Genomic DNA, 23,667 nt, shown 5'->3' with positions numbered 1-23,667 from the left:
AAAACGTGAAGCTGAGTGCCCCTCAAGCTGGTTTTGATTAAAATAGTGTGCTCTCTTATTATGATCATTATGGTTACCTGCAGGAATTGCAAAAAGACACCAGTTGAAGTGCTTTCATTTAGTTAATCAATGAGTTTTCAGCAAGAGCTGATAAAGACATTTTCTTCTTTCTTAAGAACATATTTACTGTAATAACTTTTCAAGAATTACACTTAGGAACATTCTCATGACCTTCTTGGAATTTAGCTTAAGAAAATTCTTAACTTATGTCTTAAGATTTTTGTGGATCCGACCCCTGGTTCACATGTTTAATTGGGGTTGGATCTAAAGATCATTGGACATACCTGGCCTAGATTCACCCTGGTAACAAATTACCAGCTACCCAGAAAACCTACCCACCAAACAATACACAAGCGACCACCCTGAATACCATAATGACCCAATAGATACTATAACAACCAGAGATGTATAGTAACGAAGTAGAACTACTTCACTACTGTACTTAAGTACTAAAAGGCGGTATCTGTACTTTACTAGAGTATTATTTTTTTCTCCTACTTCCACTTTTACTTCAGTACATATTTTCGATGAGTTTAATACTTTTACTCCGATATTTTTTTATGTGCTGCATCGTTACTCGTTACAATTATAAAAATGTTACGAATCATTCCATTACAAACAGAACTGTAGATGGCAGGTTTGATGAAGCTGGCACATCATTGAGCGAATCAAGTGATTAAGAAGACTGTGCGTGCTGACTGAACTGCTGTGAAGAGAGAGATGAACACCGAGCCGAGCCAGATAATGACTCGTTCACGAGTAAAGAACCGGTTGCATCGGTTTTCGAATCACCAGTAGTTCTTTCTGACAGTTCGATTCAATAAACCAGTTGAAGAAAACAGTTCACCGGTTCTTTTGCCCTCGACGTAATGGCATCATTGGCGTTGACTGCAAGCCTTCGGCTTACCCGCGCTCACAACATTAGCACAGAATCAGTTCAGAATCAATCACCAAAAGAATCAGTTCGGTTCAGAAGCTCTGTGTGTCGGTTTGCTTTCACGCTGAATCACACATGCGCAGTATCATCAGCTCCTCGGTTCTCGAATCGGACACATCTGACAGAAACGGTTCTTGACCACTGATCTATAATATAAGTTATATATATAGATCAGTGTTCTTGACTCGTGAACGAGTCAGTCTGTTGTTCGTTATCTGGCTCGGCTCGGTGTTCATCTTCAGTTCTCTCTTCACATCAGTTCAGTCAGTTTACTGTTTGAGTAAATGAATTACTCCGGGGTATTGGTTTGTTTTAACTCAGAGGGAGTGTCAGCCACATTAAAAAAGTTAACAGCTTAAGTCATTTGTGGATTAATGCGTATTAGAGACGCGAACCGTTTAAAACGATTCAGTTCGATTTGGTGAACTGTTTCAAAAAGATCCGGTTACATCGAATGATTCGTTCGCGAACCGGATATCACAAACTGCTTTGTTTTGAACTCTCTCACAACAGACACGGAAGAGAAGACAATGCTGAATAAAGTCGTAGTTTTTGCTATTTTTGGACCAAAATGTATTTTCGATGCTTCAAAAAATTCTAACTGACCCTCTGATGTCACATTGACTACTTTGATAATGTTTTTCTTACCTTTCTGGACATGGACAGTATACCGTACACACAGCTTCAATGGAGGGACTGAGAGCTCTCGGACTAAATCTAAAATATCTTAAACTGTGTTCCAAAAATAAACGGAGGTCTTACGGGTTTGAAACAACATGAGGGTAAGTTATTAATGACATAATTTAGCAAATTGGGCGAACCAACCCTTTAATCTGTTTTTTTTTGTTTACAAAAAGTTACAGTCAAAGGAATTGTGATTGTCCTTTAGGTTAATCATTTGAAATAGTAAAAACAATATGTTCAAACTTTTGACTACTTTCTTTAATAACTACATAACACAATACTTGTACTTTTACTTTCAATACTTTAGTAAATTTTCAAATAGACTACTTGCAATACTTAAGTACAAAAAATGTTGAATACTTTAGTACTTCTACTTAAGTGTGGTGCTTAAAGAGCACTTCAACTTCTACTCAAGTCATTTTTTTGATAGAGCACTTGTACTTTTACTCAAGTCTGGGTCTCTAGTACTTTATACATCTCTGATAACAACTACTCTTGCAAACCAGCAAGCAATACAGCAACTTTGTAAATGCTAGCACTTACCCAGAAGATCTTTCTACACCCTAACAGTCACCCAGAAAAATCTAACCACACATTACCAACACCCTATCAACTACCAGAGCACCTAAGCAACTGTGTTGCAATTCCAGAGAAAGCAAAAGGTCAGAATACCCTAGTACCCCCAAAAATCACCTCAGCAAACCTTCTAATTGTCAAATTACATCTTACAAAAAATGTAATATTTTGTTAAAGTTGTGGGACAGTTCCTTTTTTTTCTTTGCCAATGAGTGCAGCATGTACAGTTAAGTATTATTACCATTCTAATTGGAAACTTAATTGCCAAAGGATTAGCCATCAGAGGGCATTAATTGCCTTTAGCAAACAGACAGAAGTTTGTCCTTAAGCAATTCTGTTCAGTGTTAACACCCCTGACAAAGATTTATTTCATATTCGATGTTAACAAGAATTTAATCTTTTACAGCAGCTTTTCGAGATGTGCTCAGTGCTATTAAAATACTCCACAAAACTTGATTCTTTCCCATCACAACCGCAGCCGAATATTATCAGTGAAATTAACCACTAAAGCAGATCAAGAAAAAGATATCACCACGTTCAGACATATCGCAAGCAAGAAACTCTCTGAATTTTCTTCAAAGGTCTTCACGTAAAAAGTGGTGTGATGTTTCATAATATGTCTGTACACTCACATAAATGATTTGCAGATTATAAAACCATACAGTACATGTACGCAGCACAAATGGAAAACAGACCTTGCCGCACCACCATATGTGTATTTAGGCCATCCTTTGTGTCCCGTGACTGGTTCGAAAGTTATTGCTCTGTCTAAAGTTTCATCACTAACCCTTGGTCTGGTTGCGCTCACCACAGGATCGCATAAGTGATTGTTTTATCTAGAAATCCACCTGATTATGCAACTTCCACATTTAGCGGTTTTACAGCCATCTTTTCACAGTTTTACAGACTATACGGAACCATTTTATTACCCATGCTTTGAACTAATTAGTCCAACTAGGAATACACAGGAAAATATATCCCTAATAATATATGTATATATATATAAATTGCATTTTTTTTTTTTGATCATAAGCGTGCATCTCTGACATAATGTGGACACAAACAGGTTGGAAAGACAGTAAACGAGTTGTAAACATTTTGAGGCTGTGAAAGCGACAAATGAGTAGATGAGTTCTCTTCTTCAGCGTGATGACATTTAATGTCCCCAACAAATTCTGTAGACCCATTTAGCCACTTGCTATTAAAACACTTCTGTAGTCTTAAAACTTTCAAGTCATGTGACCATGGTGTAATTTGTTATCACCTTTACGTTTAAATTTAGCTTTTTGCTTTTTATTTAGGTTTCAGTAATCAGAAAAGTTGTGTTCATTTGTAAAGATGATCTTGTACCAAATGTGTAAGAATCTAAATCTTTTGTTGGTCACAGAACTTAGGTTCAGCAAAAATCCACTCCAAAGAAAAACATTCCAATTTGTCGAGGAAACCAGTGTGATGCTTACACTTTTTTTATGAAGTCGACACCTAGCAGGTGTTAAATGTTTGGTGGTACTATTGCTGTTCATCCTAGCTTGTTAATGGAGCTAAATACACATTCATCAGTTTGTCTGGCCTCTTATTTTGACCATAATCTAAAATAACATAATTTTTTAGTTTTTATTCAGTTGTCATTTGCACTCAATTTAAATAAATTAAATCAAATTACAATTGTAATATGTTTACTTAAACCATTGAAGTTAAGTTGGGCATACATGCATCATTTGTGTTGCATTGACTGAATCTGGGCAGTGGATTTCTAGTTCCCATTATGCTTTGCATAGGGATAGACCAGGAGAATAAATGTTGAAATAAAGTGCTGTTTAATATGTTTTTGGTAAAGGGAAAGATATATTAAAATTTGTTGTTTAGTTATTTTTTAAATTTAAAAGAGTTTTAAATGATTTTTGAGGTTAGCATTGTGAAGTATAGACATAGTTTATATTGTGGTTAGACTACAGGCTACATGAGCTGTAACTGTGCTTATGTCATGAGAACATTTTTATTTGATAATTACTTCCATGCTACAAAAATTTTACTTAGGATGTGAACAAGTGTTGTTTTGGCTGTTACATTCTCATAAGATGAAATATGAGAAATCAGTTTGAGGGCCAGCATGTGATTTACACAGTCTATATTGTCAGTGTTTCTACCCTTCACAATCAAACGATCATAGAACATTTACATGTGTATTTACATTCATTCATGCATTTAGTTTTCCCTTCATTATTATTTTATTGGGTCTTACCTTCATCATGCAGAGAGAAATAGTTTGTTACCCAATAACATTTTAAACCCTTAAACACCTATTTACCTAGAGCTGCTGTCACTCATCTATAAAGATTACCAGTTAACTTTAGCTTATAAGCTATAGAATATATCTTCTAGTGGAAGGATGTCGGCTAATGAAACAGTATAATAATAATAACACATGTAATAATGTTTTTGTAATTGTAATTGTGTAATAATGTAATTGTGTCCATATATATATATATATATATATATATATATATATATATATATATAAAACTTAACAAATCACAATGGCTGACTTAACTGAATGCAAATCTCCTGAATGTACATCTTGAGATGTTGTAAATGTGTAATAAAATAGCTATTACATCCAAAAAGCAATCTACTTTTTAGAATTAGTCAAATAAACTTCAACACAATGTTTGTAGAATGCCAACTGAATAAGTCACATATCTAAAACCTGACATTTTGCTCTCCTTTGTATGAACTGTCCTTATCTGGATGGAAAGGTTAACATTTGGAATCAAACCTGTCACGTTGTAAACACACTTACCTGGAAGCCAGAAAGTCAATAAATTTATGATGACATTTGCATACATTAATCTTTCTCTCTCATCATCCAAGGACACAGTGCATAAACATAATTTTGAGTTATTTCCACTGGGTAAAACATCATTGTCTCTGTCTGACATTGTATGAGTGGGGTTTAGTTGTTATTAATCGTTGTTGTTTCTGAGCTCTCCTTGGAATGAACAAGAGCAGTGTCTGTCATATACAGACCGCTTGGATGCCAAGAGAAGCTTTTCGGTGAGTTTGGATGTGAGATTTCTCCAGTGTCTTGCCTTTTATAATAGTACAGAAAGGTAAAGATGCTTTAAATGTGATTTGTTTTTTTTACTTTTTTTTAAATATAAGGAAACAGTAACTGCACCTGATTTTAAAACATTTAAAATGATACTATGAAGTGATTAATATCAACCCAATCCAGTTTTTAAAACAGGTTTTTATCTATTTCAGTATATTTGTACATTTATTTCGGTAATAGCAAGAATTTTCAGAAGCATTCTTCAGTGTCACATGATCCTTCAGAAATCATTCTAATATGCTGATTTGCTGCTCAAACATGTTTATCAATACTGAAAACTGTGCTGTTTAATATTTTTTACTTAGATATAAATATATTCAGGAACTCAAGAACTGATTAAATTTCACAAATAATTACAAAGAAAACCGCAAGTAACACACTGAATCAAATGTGAAATTGTCATTTTATTTTTATTTTTGTAAAACACTATACATTAGTCTTTGTTAACTTTTTTAATGCATTTTTTTTTAGGATTCTTTGAATAGAAAAATGGCATGACTTCCATCTTTGAAAGCAAATAACATGGTAAAAAGTTCAACCCATTCAAGATCAACCCATTTTCTTTAGAAAATTCAAAAGCTTGTTATCTAACAATCTCCTTAAAGCTTTCAGATGGCACAGATGGACTAGTGGTTTATGAAGCAAATTATTTCGCTCAAACTGGACATTCCTAAACCATTTTGGATGGTTCTGATGCACATGAAAGATATTCATAAGGTATTTGATAATATTCTTCCTGTAAAAATGCCTTCAGTACCCAGCTCTGTATAACTAGATTGGAATTTGTAATGCTCACTCAATTCATAGCCAGAAGTTATTGAGCCATCACCAGATGGTGCAGGGAATCAAGGTGAAGTGGACGTGTGCCCAGCCATATTCAGGCAAGTCTGTTCTAGCCTTCGGTCATAATATGGCTCACATAAAAAGGAAGTTGGATAAAGTCCTGTTTATGGATAAAACCTAATCCGTGACTAAATTATGCCCTGCCATTGGTGTCTATCCATTAAACACTTTTTTTCCTCTGAGTTTTCATGTAATCTTTGTCTGGGAAACAGGCCTCAAAGTAAGATGAACTGCCTCATTCTGTAGATAGTGTATCTAAAAGTTTTCATCTTGATCCAAGGTCACTAAAAATGGCCTGTTATTTAGATAAAGCTGTTTTTCCCCTGAGAATGAATGCATTGTTGCCCACACCAGTGCTGAGATTACCCATCAGTCATCACTATATTAATATATGATGCATGTTTTGTTCTAGTCTTATGACAGAAGAGAATACTGTCAGATTCAAGGCTGGGTAATGAGTTTCACTGTTTACTTCATTGTTCAAAGTCTAGCCAGACTTTCACATACCTAACACAGCAACTAAGCTAGAGGTCTCGAACTGCCCTGGATAGTCTGTTACGGCCACTTATATATTAAGATGTATCTTTTGACCCGCAAATCATGTTATACTTAATATTGGTTTTGCCTTTGATGAAAAAAAGTAGGATTCTTTCATTCATTTTATTTTATTTTATATGTTTCTAAAATAAGTTTCTCACCGAGGTTGCATTTTGATTTTTGATTTTATTTATTATTTCTATATAATATGAAGAGTAATATTGTGAAATATCAACAAAACAACTGTTTTCTATTTCAATGTTTTAAAATATATTTTTACCTGCTATACAAAGCTGAATTTTCAGCATCATTACTTTAGTCTTTCATATCATGATCCTTCAGAAACTGTGCTTATATATGTGTGGATGGATGGAAAGGAATGGATAGATAGAAAATGATTTCCTAATTTAACTATTTTAATTATATATATATATATATATATATATATATATATATATATACATTACAGACCAAAAGTTTGGAAACATTACTATTTTTAATGTTTTCGAAAGAAGTTTCTTCTGCACATCAAGTCTGCATTTATTTGATCAAAAATACAGAAAAAAACAGTAATATTGTGATATATTATTACAATTTAAAATAATTGTTTTTAAATTTATTATACTTTAAATTATCATTTATTTCTGTGATGCAAAGCTGAATTTTTAGGATCATTATCACATGATCCTTTAGAAATCATTCTAATATGATGATTCATGTTCTGAAAAAATATTAAGCAGCAGAACTGTTTCCAACTTTGATAATGTGATACTTTTTTAGGATAATTTGATGAAAAAAGAAGCTATGTTTTTAAAATATCAGTATTTTGTAATAACAATATACACTACTGGTCAGTAATTTGGGGTCAGTATTTTTTTTTTCTTTCTTTTTTTTTTTATAAAATCAATACTTTGATTCAGCAAGGATGTGTTAAATTGATAAAAAGTGATAGTAAAGAAAATATATTATTAGAATATATATTATATTTTTTTTTATATATTTTGAATAAATGCAGTTCTTTTTAACCTTTTATTCATCAAATATATTAGACAGCAGAACTGTTTCCAACACTCATAATAAATCAGAATATTAGAATGATTTCTAAATGATCATGTGATAGACTGGATGTTACATGTGACACTGAAGGCTGGAGTAATGATGCTGAAAATTCAGCTTTGCATCACAGGAATAAATTATTTTTTTTAAAGTATATTCAAATAGAAAACTATTATTTTAAGTTGTAATAATATTTCACAATATTACTGTTTTTTCTGCATTTTTGATCAAATAAATGCAGGCTTGATGAGCAGAAGAAACTTCTTTCAAAAACATTAAAAATAGTAATGTTTCCAAACTTTTGGTCTGTACTGTATATAATATTAAAATAGTTAAATTAGGACATTTATTACTGGTGTTCATCTTTAGACAAAACATAGGCACTGAGACGTTTTAAAGATCTGTCAGTGCAAGATTCTTTCAGCTGAAACAGCTCAGATTTAGAGACTAGGACTAGGCCTAAGCCTTGTCTGTGAAACCAGGGGTTTAAGTAAAATGTCTGCAATCTTTTAACCTTTACTTGTCATGTAATGTTTCTTGTTTGCCATGGGCCACAAAGGGCATTTTCTCCGATGTGCTGTTACTGACAACAGAACTATAAAATACACAAAAAACACAACATAATTACAAAATGAAACAATTTTATTTGTGCGCTGCAATCCAAATCTTACGAATCCATACGACTGTGAAAAACAGACCCAAATCCAATCCTTTATTTTGCGATCTTCATCTCCATTCTGAGCATCAAGTCCAGTGACCGTAAACCGCAAAGCCCGTGCTGACTGACGCGCTCTTCCCCACTGTTGCCAACTCTCGCGAGACAAATAAGCATCCACAGCTTCAAAAACAAGCCCAAAACAAGTCCAATATATTTTTTATGATTATTATCTCTCCTACATCGAATAAACAAAAACAGAAGCTATTTTACAAAAATCAGCAAACTGCAACAAAAGTGAGAACAAAGCCCATGTCCAGTCACCGATGAGTAGAATACGATTGGAGAGATGGAATATTTGGCAAAATTACACTGCAGTACTTTTATATTATTGCACTGGTTGACTATTAACTATGAGCAGACTGAGTCTCCTTCAATGCATTGGAAAATACGGCAAACATAAATAAAGAAACAAAGTTGCTTGTCAGATTTCCCTAACAAGCCACCATATATATATATATATATATATATATATATATATATATACATTTCGTGATCTGCTTTGCTGTATTAATTCATTTAATTGACCTGTATCCACACACAATCTCAGGCATCAATAGTTCCCTAAGCTTGCAGAGCGGTGTGCTGGGTTTGAGTCGTTCTGAAACTCTGAAAAGACCTGTCATGCATCAATACAGGTAACTGTTTATAGTCAGAATATATGTCTGCAAAATCCATTTGACATAACTGATAAAGTGCACCACACGACTAGTAGCCCTCAGGTTAGAGGTCCCTGAGCTAGACAAACCAGACAAACTCTCAGTGGATGCTGTATTTAACATGCCAGTCTGCAAAGTTCTTGAACTACATGCAAAAAGCTATTGTTTTCTCTTGTGGTGAAGATTTTTGATGATGCAACACTGCTGAAACACCAGCGAGGGTTTGAACGTATTAAGGTGCACCTTATCAAAGTTGTGGATAACGGCCAAGTGTGTTAGCTGGATGATGCTCTTGTCATAACAAGCCGACAACATGAACTGAAATGAGGTGTGATGTGCCCTGTGTGATTACACAAGCCTTTTAGGGAAAAGTTCAAAGCGTTCACTTTGACATAACGCATACTATAAAAGTGACTGCTGTCAAAATGAGAGGTTTTTTAACTTTAGTAGTGATGTGTTTTCGCGAAGTGTCATAGTTCATTCAGTGTTGGCGATGTGGATTTAGAAGAGACTAAATGTCAATGACAATGCAAGTAAGAAATGTCTTAAATCACACTTGAAGATCGCATGACATGACATTGGCATTGGCATTTAATACACCCTTGTAAAGCCTTACATCTGAAATACCAGTCACAAAATAAAACAAAAACATTTAATTTGTTCAGATACTGAATTTTACATTTTCCTAAGATGTAAATGATAAGCATAACAATTAAAACAAGAAAACTCTTGAAATATTTCAGTTTGTGTGCAATGAATCTAGAAAATAGGAAAGTTTACTTTTTAAAATTAAATTACAAAAAAAAGGCCTTTTCTGTGATATTCTTTTTTTTTTTTTTTTTTTTTTTTTGAGATGCACCTGTAATTTCATAAAGGGAAGTTAAAATGATTAATGGTTTATACCTACATAAATACATACATAATGTACATAACCACAAGACTACAATACAATAAAAATAAATAAATAAATACCTAAGTGTTCAGGTTTTAAAATAATTATTATTATTATTATTATTATTGTCAGATAAACATTGGCAGTGTTTATAAAATTGAAAAATTATTTGCTCATAAATTGTATAATAGACTGAGAGGTGTTTTGTCCCTAAATACAGAATTTAATTTAATTTAATTTAATTTAATTTAATTTAATTTAATTTAATTTAATTTAATTTAATTTAATTTAATTTAATTTAATTTAATTTAATTTTCAAAACTACACGTAATTATTAACTAGTAATTAGGATGTATTTTAATTGTATTTTTCTTTAAAAGTAATCTCCTCTTTGGTAAACACACATCATATTCACTGACCATTCCAGTCATCTGAAACATGCCTCGGGGAACGTCTGCCTGTGATCTTACTCCTCTCAGAAGTTTGTTCTGAGAAACAGCCTCATAGTTTTCACTCCATTCAGTGTCCATGAACCAGAGACGAGTCTCTACGGGATTTCTCACTCATATTAGCATTTTCATATCGTAAATACAACATGCTATGATGAGACTCGCATAAAAGTAGGATTATTCAAACCAGCACTTACAATCACAGTGGAGAAGGTAAAAACTTTCATAGTTACTTTCTGCGTCTTCAGGGTTCCTCTGGGAGCTTTTATAAGACTAGCTTTTAAAAAAGTTTCACTGCTGTTAGTTACATTTTAAATAGCAATTGAAAAAGGCTGAAATTATTTGCAAAACAAAGTTTGAACAGTTTGCATGTTAAATGATTTGGATGAACCTAACCGCTGAGGTTTATTAGTTTGGGTCAGAGGTTTAGAACAAACCCAAAACAGAATATTGAAGAAATGTCATTTCAGTGCTGCCTTGCAAGCATTGCAATTTCATCCAGGTAATCGCCAAGTTTACAAAACCTATCATGATTATTATGTCTCACTCTTTTGTTATTTCTCAAAAACGTGGTATAATTAGCAAATCCTGAAAGTTTATATCTAAAGCTGGACAAACAAAAAACTGTATTTGATTGAACAGATGCGGTTTGATTGAGGGAGATAGTTTCAAAACACACACATTAACACACAACAGTGTTTGAACTAATCAGTGAGAACGCCTTTAACTTTAAACCAAAGCCTTTGCAGATAGAAACCAATAAAAATAATGGTAACACTTCATAACTTTAGAAATAAAGTTATGTGCCTGGTTCAGGAATTACCTTAGATGATTATATAGTGTGTGGTACTTTAATATACAATACTCTGTGATTATCTTGTTCAAATACCATTAATTATTTAATTATTTTGTAAGGGGAAAAATGTAACATAATTTTATTGTGTGCTAAGGAAACAATTATACTGTGAAACATGTATATATATATAATATGTGTGTGTGTGTGTGTGTGTTTGTGTTTGTGTGTGTGTGTGTGTGTGTGTGTGTGTGTGTGTGTGTGTGTGTATGTGCGTGCGTGCGTGTGTGTGTGAAATAAGTTTGCAAAGGTTCCATGTATGTTAAAAGGTCATCGTGGAACTATAGATGCCAATTAGGAACTTTTATTTCAAAGTGATCTCATCGATATTTTATGTAAAGTGTGGTTCTGCAAAGTGTACATATACTTACGTTTGCACAGACAACGAAACGTACAATACTGGCGTATTGACGAAATTGTCGCGCGTCTTACAGACTGCATTTTACAATCGCAACTTCATTGTGCTATTAATCCTTTCAAGACAATTTTCACTAAATTGGTCAGCTCCCGACAGCATCGGGTGTTTTATTAATGGTGAGTATAATTATTTAAACCAGTCGTCTAATACGATGTCTCTGTAACAAAAGCTGTTGCATGAATACTAAAGTTTGAAACAAAAATGAAACCATCAACAGAAATACTGATCACGTATTAACCTCCATGTTTAAAAATACAAGCGCAGCTGTTTAGAGGTTATTGACGTCACAGAATTAACCGGTATTTTGGAATGGATGTGTGAATGGTGCTTTTCCGGAAAAAAGACGGAATGTTGTTGACTGTGTGAACTGCATTTTTGAATTTACCGGTAAAGTCGTTCCGGTAATTTTACGGCAATTTACTGGTATTACTGACTGAAAGAGGCTATTGGTTCTCACCTGCTTCATCACAGTTTGCTAGATGCTGTGTTTCTGGTGAGGTGTTTTTAATGAGAAATGCGCACCTTCTCCGAGTGGATCGGGATCTGTAGCTCACCATAAAACTAAAAAAGAAGAAAAAGAAAAAGAAGTAGTAGTAGAAGTTTGGGATTTGTGATCATAATCTAATATTTTCAGCAATTAAAAACATACATTCTGCTTCACCTGATACAAAAGTGTTTTACCAGAGAAGACTACGGCTGCAGTGCATCGTCATTTGGATTACTTTTGGTACTGCTTCTAATCTTTTTGCAATAAATAAATTATTGCGATTCTACATGTCTGTCATGTTTATTTAATTATTATTATTATTTTTTTAAGAAGTAGTTATGGTGAGGTTTAGAGGTAAGAGTGGGATTAGCAACTTGGTGGCTATGACTTTTGCATGGTCAAACACCATTTTCTTTTAAAAATACAGTAATATACAGTGCATAAATGATCACAAGATCATTTAAATTCAAATAGTTTTCATAAAAGTTTAACTCTGAATTTTTCATACCCATCCATATATGAATATATAACTACTGATCTGGTATGCATTGTACTGTATAATGTTCATTAATGACTTAATGGTATTTGTTCTTTTTTTATGGTATTTGAGTATTTGAGCTACTGAATTGAAAGCCATTTCTGTAATCACTTAGCAGTATCACTGTCGATGCCAGCTCATCTTTGTGTCTGTGTGTTCCTGCAGTGCATTGTGGGTGGTCTCCCCCACTGGCTGAGCAGTGAGCAGACTGATAGGAGGGCTAGTAGTGACTTTGCTTTTCTGTGGAGCAGCTCATGTTTAATGCAGAGCCCTGCTGAGCTCTGAGTATTGATTTGTAAATGTACGCCATGTGTAAGTTTCTCGCCATTGTTTCAGAAAGCACATTTGCATAAAAGCAAGAGCCCGGGAGAGAGAGAGAGAGGAAGGGGCATAAAGTGGTGATGAGCTTTACTTCGGATGTGCTTAAAAAAGAAAATTGGAGATAGACAGATAAAGGAATTGAGTTACGAGTTGTGCATTGTGTTAATATTTGATGTGTGTTAATTTTTGCATTTCAAGTACTCTAACTGGTTATTGATTATTGAACATGTGGTTTGCTGTTATGTTTGGTGTACTTAATGGTGTTTTTTGTTTTGTTTGTTTGTTTTTATGCATTGTCTGTAGTGTTTGGTGTGCACTGTTTATTATACAGGCAGCGTATATTTTATGGTATGTTTGTTTGTTGAATGTTGCATTTTATGTGTGACATTTATTGTGTTGAATATGGTTTGTTGTTTAGATTTATTTTTGTATGTTATGTTTGCCATCTGCTGTTTGGTGTGTTTAGTGTGTACAATTTTTTTATATTTATGTTAGGATGTGTTGTTTTATGTTTGTTTTGTTGTTTGTTGATTGTCGCATTTTATGTGTTGAATCTTATATCTGTTGTTTTTATGTTTGCTGTGCATTGTTTGTTAAGTTTAGTGTGCACTGTTTTTTCTGTGTGTTGTTTGTTATATTTGTTGTTTGTTTTTAGTTATTTTTTTTTCAATTTCAAGCACCCTTTGATTTTTAATTTGTATATAAACATTTGTAGAAACGTCAAAATAAAAATAAAATAAAAAAAACATTATCTTACAAACCTTTACAATCATCAATATTTATTCTTTCAGGAGACACTTTTATATGCCTCCAGCAAGCAATTCATCATAACAACCCCAAAACCAGTCAGGAGAATTGAAATAACCACAAACTTATGTTAAAAAATATTCTAATGAGTGTTAAGAGGAAGGGAATATGGCTAATGAGATCCATTTTGTGTCTCAATTGTTTCTCCTAGACAATAATTTTAATAAAAGGAGATTAAAAAAAAGTATTAATAATAATAATAATAATAATAATAATAATACAATTAAATTCAGAGATATCAACAATGTATTAAATTTTGCTCAGTCTGCAAAAAAAATTTAATCACGTTGTTCCAAATGTCTAATTTTTGCCAAACTTTAAGAAAACATCTGAGAACAAGTGCCCACTTAAATAAGGCATAACTAGATGTATAGCTATAAAAGAGCAAACTCTGAGCAACAGAAATTTCTCTTTGGGTGGTTGCATTTGTGTTTTTGTTAATAGTGCCCAGAGTATTGCAAGCATATGTCACCGTGGGCATGTCTCTGGCAGCGCACACTTCCTGCAACAGTGGCTAGGGGGTGCATGTGGACAGAGGAAGCCACACTAATATATTCCTCACTGGCTGCTGTGAGCTGGTCACATGGGGAGCCAGTGCGAGTTTAAAAGTGCTTTGGTTTCCCTTCAGCCAGTGCAGTGCGAGCCTTTGCTTGAGAGACACACACACACACACACTACACGCTTTTGCATACAGAACAGCAACTTTCTGTACTGGAGCTTCTCTGATCTACCCAAACACACACACACACACACTTTCACATCTGTGTGCAGCTATAGAGGGCAAGACACAGGCATTAAGGAGCAGAGAAAGATACGACAAGAGACGGAAGCAATCACTTTTAAGTAAGTACCTTGATTCTATCTCTTCTTTATGACTGTCAGTCATTTTTAATGGGCATGTTTTGTTGCATGCGATGCCATTTGATTTTGTGCTTCGAGGGACATGCAAAGATATATTTTTTTGGAGCTCCTATTTTGGAAGCTGTTGGGATCAACAACTGATGATCACCTAATGCACCTAATGGATTATTTCCTGTTTGCTTGAGGTTGAACCTGGTGTCAGTGTTCACGTAGCCACAGCGTCTCCCGGCTCTCCGCTGCCTGTTATGCACGTGTTAGAAGGATGCGAGCTAGCGTTGTTAGACAGCCGTGCACCATGCAAGAAATGTGATTCACACAGCCTCGCTCCAGGAAGAGGAGGCAAACAAAGTGGCCAGTTCATCGGAGAGAGGGAGATGGGGGTGAGGATCGGGAGACGGAGGAATGGGAGAGAAAGACCGGCGACCAAGTGAAAGTGGAGAGGCTTTGAAATACCCTGACACTAGGCAGACAATTAGCCCCGGCTTCTGTTATCTGTGCCTTTTCTGTAGCCGCTGCCCTGCAGGTGCAGGTCAAGGGAAGAGCTGACCCAGTGTCAACACTCCTGCATGGAAGCCATTATCAGGACCTGATTGATTAGTTTTAGCGGAAATCTCCTCATCTCATCTTGTTCTTTGGCTGGGGTTGTATCTTGCCTGTACTTTATTTATCTTTCTCTTCAGCTTTCATTGTAGGTGTACATCTCATGGAAATGTTTCTCAAAAAATATTTTTTATGAAAAAAAAACTATAATTAGTATTATTTATTTATATATATATATATATATATATATATATATATATATATATATATATATATATATATATATATATAATATTTTCATTTTTAATTTTGCATTTTGCAATATTTTTTTTAAGTTTTGTTTTATTTAAATCTAAAAGTAAGAAATATAAATGTAAAAACAAATATTGACAAATATTGTATTTAAAATAAATATTACAAATATTATACATCATTTTGGGTATAGCTTTTAATTTTGTATTTTTATGCAATTTGGCAGTATTTATTTATTTATTTATTTGTTTTTATTAGCACCATGTCCCAAAGCAAAATGTCCATTTTCATTAAGCAAGGTATCCTTTCTTATCACTTTCTTTTGATTGCTCGTCAAATTATGACCTGGACATGTTCTTGACAGGTTTCATGAGATTCACCCCAATTTTACATATTTACTGGTCTTTTTGACTTATTGGGATGTGGTGGGCTAAAACTCTTTATCTATAACACAGGGACATGTTAAGGGGGAAAACCTCTTTCTCTTTGGTTTTAATGACTCTGCCCTCCTCACATTAGCTCAAAGGGGGGTCAGCTTAACTCTGGCAGGGTTGACACTGCCTTAATGACACCCTGTGTCATGCCTTATTGAGAGCGGTGACTGAATGGCTGCTGGACACCTATTTTTCTTTTTAAATGAGGGTCTCTGCTTTCTCTGTGCAATGTTTCAGTTTGTAAAGCCTTCAGTAAAGGGGCTCTCGCTGTCATCTGAGCAGCCTGTAGCTTGGCACCTGGTTTTAGTTTGACTCCGTCCACACAAACGCAGTAAAAGAGCAACACGCGCCAGTCCGGATGCTCATATGGATGTAAATAAAATGTTGCAGGCTCAATAAAAGAGCTAAATTGTGGCGCACATGCTACTTTAGGCATTGTTTAATTAATACACTCCTATTGGCAAATAAAGCAGGATGTCTTTAAGTCTGGGATCACGGTACGGATTCGTCTCAAGGGGTGTGATTCGAGACCCCATGCTCGCGTTTTTCACTCTAATCTCTTCGTCTTGCCCCTAGAGCTGTGTTTATGACTCAAACAGAAGAAAAGTAAAATAACACCAACATAATATTTCCCTTAACATACTTACCCCTTGGATAAACATCCTTAAACAAATGTCAGAGTGCCGGCTGATCATAGACAACGGGGGCTGCCGATGCGTTCTTCCCCAAAATACACAAATTCTACAAATTAGAAGCTGGTGCTTGAGGAATCCGCCAGGAAAACGCTCCCCACTTCATGCTGCTGTTTTCATTTACAGAGCCAGGACCACACTGTGATGAAATAGTCTGTAATCTTTATGAACTGAGTTGTTAAAACTTGTTGTGATATGTTGGTAATTCGTTGCTTATTCAATTACATTTGATTGATTTATTTATCATTTCATTTGTGTGTGAATTTGAAGCCTGAGTCTCTTATGCAGTAAATAAGAATTTTCGAGATGAGCAGTTCTGATATTTTCTTGACTCTTCCAATTTAGCCCTTCACTGAGCAAACTAATGTTATGTTGCCACCATTTGATATGGAGAATGTGAATGCCGCCAACCCCATGCACTGTATTAGTATTCATTACAATACATTTAAATGCGAGAAGACTTGAGTTCTGCATGGGTCTTAATGTGGAAATGAATATTTATATCACTTTTATACAGAGAGAGACAATATGTAATACATTTGCATTTCCTGATGGAAATACTCGTACTTTTACAAGGCAGCAAACCTAGATCATATTTAGGTTTTTACCAAGGCTATTAAAGATGTGTGACACACAAACTTTGTCATCAGCTTTGTATTGTACGCAATCTCATTTTTTAAACCATTTCTTTGATTAAAAAAAAACAAAAAATTCACAATGTAAAGTTTAGCTATGGGGCTGGATTAAGGGATCTAAAATATGGTCATGCATAATATGCCATTAATATGTGCTTTACATACTTATAAATAGCCAGTATGCTAGTATACTAGCCATTCGCACCAATACGCTAACCATTCGCACCAATACTGAAGTAAATTTTGGCCTTAAACCGTAGTGTTTACATGTTCAGCTTTAGGATTTAAAAAAATGAAATGACAGTGTTTTCTGATGGCTGTATAGCAGAATGAAATCACAATGTGAGGACCGATAGGAACACAGTTTGCAAGTGTTGCTGTCATCACAGCCAGCTACATTTCAAACGCGTTACATTAAAAATAATCTGCACATCTAAGCTTGAAAACATCTACAGCAAAAAGGTTGAATTGAGTGACTAAGCAATTCAGGTTAAACTTACAGAAACATAGTAATCATGATAATGAGTTTAGAACATACTGTAGTGCATACAAATTTATTTTAATTATAAATGTGTATTTGCACCTTGCTGCTCTGATTTAATTCTATTGTTTCTGCCTGGATGTGGAAATGATGTGCTATATGCTTTAGATGAATCCGTCTGCATGTTGCATGGATACCCCATGTCTCAACTCATTTTCATGTCCGTAGGAGGGCTGAACACATGTAGGGGTTGTAAATACATCTGTATATTTGTTCACTGACACCTTCGAGGCTCCAAGTCAACCTCGGATCAAAGTATCCCTCCTGTTATGGACATTCAAATGCATTGACTCCACCCAACCCTGATGCCCCTCCCTCCCAAAGAAGTCTTGTCTCTGTTTGAAACGAATTAATCCCCTGGCTGCATTAAATCTATTATTCTTTCATTTAACCCTTTCCACAAAGCGTCTTCTATTAACCAATCAGGCTATATAGCTACTTGGATCAGAACTAACCCATTTAACGCAAGCATGTAGCTTAACTTTCCCTTCCTATTCGGTGACGATGAGATTTTCATGGGGTGTTATGACACCAGATCCAGCTCCTCCATCTCAAACTCTATTTAGAGGCACATCTTGACCCTTGTCAAAGTAAACACTGAGTATACATGGTTATTTACAGGCTGAAGGCCATAAGATCACCAGCATGTCTTCAATAGGTCAGTGAGTTGACACTTTTGCCATCGCCTTGGAGGTAAATTTGTTTTCTGGGCTTTCGAGTGTCATTTACCGACCACCTCTGTCGCTTTTGCACCAGTTGATAAAGATTTAAGGCCGGAAAGGTGGTCCAAGGTCAGAGCACAAGGGTAACTCGTACCTCCAGGCACAGTGCAAAATACATGACGACCAGAAGATAGTAACCCAGATAACAACCCTTGAATACCTCCAAGCAAAGAGCAACCCAGAAAAATGCTGGAGCTCTTCTCTGGCCATGTCGCAAGCTTTTAATCTATTAACTGCTGATCCTTAAACTCTAATCAATGCAGGCTTTTATATTTCCATTAAACGAGAAAGGGAAATGAATAAATAAATCATGCCGTCAGAGTGGCCAGCCTCCTTCACTTGGAAAACCATCACAGATGGACCTCTTCTTAGTGTGTGCATTGCAAATCGCGTTAGTGCTCTGGGGTAGAGTTATTTGCCCAATTTCCTTCCATCCCCTTGGCTTTTTATGGCATGTCTGCATTATTAGTGCCACTGCTTTTGATAGCAAGCACACTCGGTTATTAAGGTAGTTATTAAGTTATTAAGTTATGAGGGAAGGGACTTGCAGAATTCGGATGAGGAGGGAGGTGTTGTGTTGACTGGGAAACATTCATTGCATTACCATTCCCCATTTGGCCTCTGATTGGAGTGGACTGGGGAAAATGCCAGGGTTCATTTCTCTGTTTCCGCCTGGGCATGGGCTACCATGAACCCTGGCAGATTTTCAAGGTTGAGGGTCCTTGGACGCGCCACATTTGCAATGCCTTAGTCCTGAACATCCTGCAAAAGCTGCCTAGATCCTCTTGCAAATTCAACATCTTGTACCTCTTTCATAACCTGTTGATGGGATAGTGAACTAATATGGGCATGTGAAACTGAAATTTGGAGAAATGATAAAATAAAGAAGTTGACGTGTGTCAAACAAGTCAAGATGAAGGTGACATTGTTATAAGGAAGATCAACTTAAAGCAGACTTGAGATTGTTTGTGGATATGACTTACTGTATTAATATAGGTTTCAGTTGATGGTATGCATTTGTCGGTTATTTTACAATGTCTTCAAACTTTGCTCAGTCTAATCCGAATTTAGAATTTGAGCTACATCAGTCAAGTTCCAAATTGAATAAACTTTATTTTCCTCAAAGAATCCTGAAAAATAAATAAATAAATAAATAAATAAAAATTTATATATATACATATCACATGACACTGAAGACTGGAGTAATGATGATGAAAATTCAGCTTTGCATCACAGGAATAAATTACAATTTACAATATATTCATTTAGAAAACAGTTCATTTGAATTGTAAAAAATATTTCACAATATTATGGTTTTTACTGTATTTTTGATCATTGAATGCAGCCTTTTGAACGACATAAATTTCCATGTATCATTTTTGATTTGATTTTGCCATTACTGCCAAGCATTACATACAGAACTACCGCGCATTACATTTAGTTTCCTCCACAACAAGGTTGCAAATTGTGACTTTAAAAGGCAGCTCAAGTACAACTATGCATCTTAACAATGAACCACACTATTAAAGTGTCTTAATGACGAGAAAATACTGTTTAATATCGCATAAGTCTACCCTTTCGCTCAGCAGCTTTTCAATCGGCAAACCAGTATGATAAGATATTGTGAAATCCATTAAAAATAATCTTCTTTTCTTATTCTTAACTTAACATGCCAAGTTAACTTGTATTGTCACATGCAAGCATGATTAGATTTATAATGTTTAAAAGGCTTTCAATAGAAACCGGTGGCTTTATTAACAGTGCTGTGAAACCCTGCAGGTGGACTCGATCTGCCCTGTAATCCTAGCAGTCTGGGTGTGATATGATTGTTTTCACTAAGCATACTGAATTAGATGTGCTCCCTGCTGCCCGCAGCTGCTAGTGTCTCCATCAAGGAGCTGTTTCCTTCAAGAGAAATACTTTCATTTCTTTAATGTGGCTTAATAGTCACGACTGCTTTGGAAAATTGCCTGGATTCCTTGAATGACCTTCTGAAGGGGTCACCTCAAGAGGAATTAAATTGTCCTTGATCTTTTGAGGTTAACAAGGTTATTGTTCATAGATCTATCTATCTATCTATCTATCTATCTATCTATCTATCTATCTATCTATCTATCTATCTAGATGTTTGCTTAGTAGTTCCAACATAATCATGTAATTTACTTAATGTACTTTATTATTATTTATTATTATTAATACTTTGAAAGCAATGGATTTCCACTTGTCTGACACAAGTAAAATCAATGCCATCAAAAGCAACATATTGATGATGTACAGTACTGTATGTCAATCAATAAATGAATACAAATGACAAACAAATGGCATTGTTGAGGTTTATAAATAAAATAAAATAAAATAAAATAAAATAATGTTCCCCTTCATCAAAGGTAATAATTTTGCATTAAAATGTAAAACGTTGCAATTTTAGCAATACAATAAAATAAAATAAAATATGCAATGACTTATTTAAGGAAAGAAGAAGAAGAAAAAGACTTCCAAGTTAATGTTAATTACAGGTAATTACAGTTTACAATGCTTTTGCTGTTTGCTTAATGGTTCCATCATAGTCATTTAATGTTCCAGTTGCATGCATTACAAAGATTCACAGATAATTACTGAAATTCTATTGTTCTGAAAGCAATGGAGTTTGAATCGTCAGGCCTGAGACAAATCAATGCCATCAAAACACAACACATGGCTGATATACAGTGCAGCCGATATGTTGGTCATGTAAGGACTGGAGTGAGCCGGGTGTCCAGGTGGCTTAACTGCCTACTTAATGAACACCAAATGATTATATCTCTTCGCCAGATGGCGAACGCTAAAAGAAAGTCATTTACTTTGAGTCTGTCTTTGCTGCGTTTTTAGAAATAATTGGACTGTGATTACAGTGAAATGTCATGCTGAGCTCCCTGACATCATCAGCTGACGATATTTTCAAAATGAGGACCCCCTGCTGTTTGCTCATTAGGGGTTTGACTGACTAACATAGCAAACGCACACGGTAAGTGTGGTTTTTAAAAATACAAAAAAAAAATGTCTACATACTGTAAATGAATTTTAATATTGCATATATAGTATGTACTGTATATGCATTATTGACAGGATGCCAGGATATATGTTAAATCTTATTCTTTGTTGTGTGTCCAATAGAACAGCTATTGACACTCCACACGATTGTGTGATAATGAATTGCACTGCATGAACAGTCTCTAGCTTTGTCGTTCTGTAATGATTATTATTAGGGGCCATAGAGGACAATATCAACATTAACCACAGCACGTTTAGAGACTCTCACTCCAACTCTCTAGCGCCACCACTTGTCCAAAGATTAAATGTTTCTAAGCCAATAACTTTTGAACCGTAAGCCAGAAAAGTAAAATACTTTTTCCTGTTAATCCTTGGTACATGCCAAGTCGAATGAAAACCGAAATTCAATCAAATTCAATCGCAAGGTTTCGTTTTTTTGCTATATTTTATTGTTCATTAAACCTACTTTTTCGAACTCGTCCTAGACGGTTAGTCCGATTTTCAAGAAAAATTTGCTCAGATCATCTTCAGACCATGCTGGCAAAAATTTATGGAATTCAAGTTGATTTGTCCAACCGTTGTCGAATGACACGTGAACAAATTTGACTAAAAGCATGTGAGGCTATATCTCGGCAACGGTTTGGCATATTGAGACCAAACTTGGTGTGTATCATAAGCATGAACTGAGACTACCTGCAGTGTTTCGATGCAGCACCACCTAGTGGTCAGGAGATATGAAGAATGCATATTTTGGCTTATAACTTCTGAATGGTTTGGCCAAAAATCACACAACTGGTCTCTTAGATTCAGTGAGTCATGTTGCGTCGAATGATATCCAATTTTCCCGTCTCAGCCATTTTAGGCGTCGGCCATTTTGAATTATGTTTTAAAATGCTGTATTTTTTTAATGCATCATCGTATCGTTATGAAAATAATTACAAAAATATTCGGCTCCATGCCCTGAAGGTACCCAAAAAGTTTGGTGGAAGCGCCACCTTGTGGTCAAAAGTTATAATGAAATATCAAAAAAATGCTAATAACTCTTGAATAAATTAGACTATTGAAATGAAAATGGTTTCCCTATATTTTTTTGGGTCATGCCGAGAACATCGATACCAATTATGCGAAAATTGGCCATACTTCCTGTCCACCATTTTGATTAATGTTGAAAATCTACTTTTTTTTAACTCCTCCTAGACCGTTAGTCTGATTCTCACCAAATTTGAGGCAGATAATTTTCAGACGATGCTGGCAAAAAGTTATGGATTTCGCGTCGATATATGAAATGGTTCTCATTTAGCACATCAACAAATTTGCTGGAAGGGTGCCAAAATGCATGTGAGTCTGTATCTCTGCAAAGCTTTGACATATTTGCACCAACCTTTGTATGTGTCATTGTCACGTCACACTGACCATGCCACATAAATTTGATACCAGTGCCACCTATTGGTCAAGAGTAATAAATCATTCATTAACCATGAATAATTACTCTTTAAAAATGCTAATAACTTTTTAATGCATTAGTCTATTGGAATGAAAGTGGTCTCAAAATATTCCCTGGCTTATGCCGACAACATAGATAACAAATTTGCCACATTAAGCTGAACTTCCGGTCCGCCATTTTGATTTATGTTGAAAATCTACTTTTTCAAACTCCTCATCAACTGTTGGTCCGATTTTCACCAAATTCAGATCAGATCATCTTCAGACTGTGATAACAAAATGTTATGGATTTTGTGTCGATAGACAAAACCGGTTTTGCATACCACAGCGACAAATTTGAGGCATCATGCCAAAATGACACTTGAGGCTGTATCTCTGTAATGCTTTGGTATATTGACACCAAACTTTGTGTGTGTCATTGACAAGTCACACAGAGTACACCAAATTGATTTGATAACAGCGACACCTATTGGTCAAACTTGATAAGCCATTTAATCATATGACTAATTGTTTTATTTATGATTTTTCAGCCATTTCAATTACAATCATTCTAAATTGCTGTAATTGCACACT

At 34.9% G+C, this 23,667-nt stretch overlaps 1 protein-coding gene across 1 annotated transcript in view; it reads left to right on the top strand.

The window, feature by feature from the left end:
* The first annotated feature begins 14,565 nt into the window (after positions 1 to 14,565).
* The window catches only part of LOC132132415 (ciliary neurotrophic factor receptor subunit alpha-like), a 182,793-nt gene continuing 173,691 nt past the window's right edge, over positions 14,566 to 23,667 (top strand). The window contains exon 1 of the mRNA XM_059544779.1: positions 14,566 to 14,787. The gene's annotated coding sequence lies outside the window, so the exon portion shown is untranslated. The remainder of the gene's footprint in view (positions 14,788 to 23,667) is intronic.

Source organism: Carassius carassius, chromosome 49 (assembly GCF_963082965.1).
Source record: "Carassius carassius chromosome 49, fCarCar2.1, whole genome shotgun sequence".
Lineage (NCBI taxonomy): Eukaryota > Metazoa > Chordata > Actinopteri > Cypriniformes > Cyprinidae > Carassius > Carassius carassius.
The sequence above is the reverse complement of the archived record's forward strand: the minus strand, read 5'-3'. Positions and strand labels throughout refer to the sequence as shown.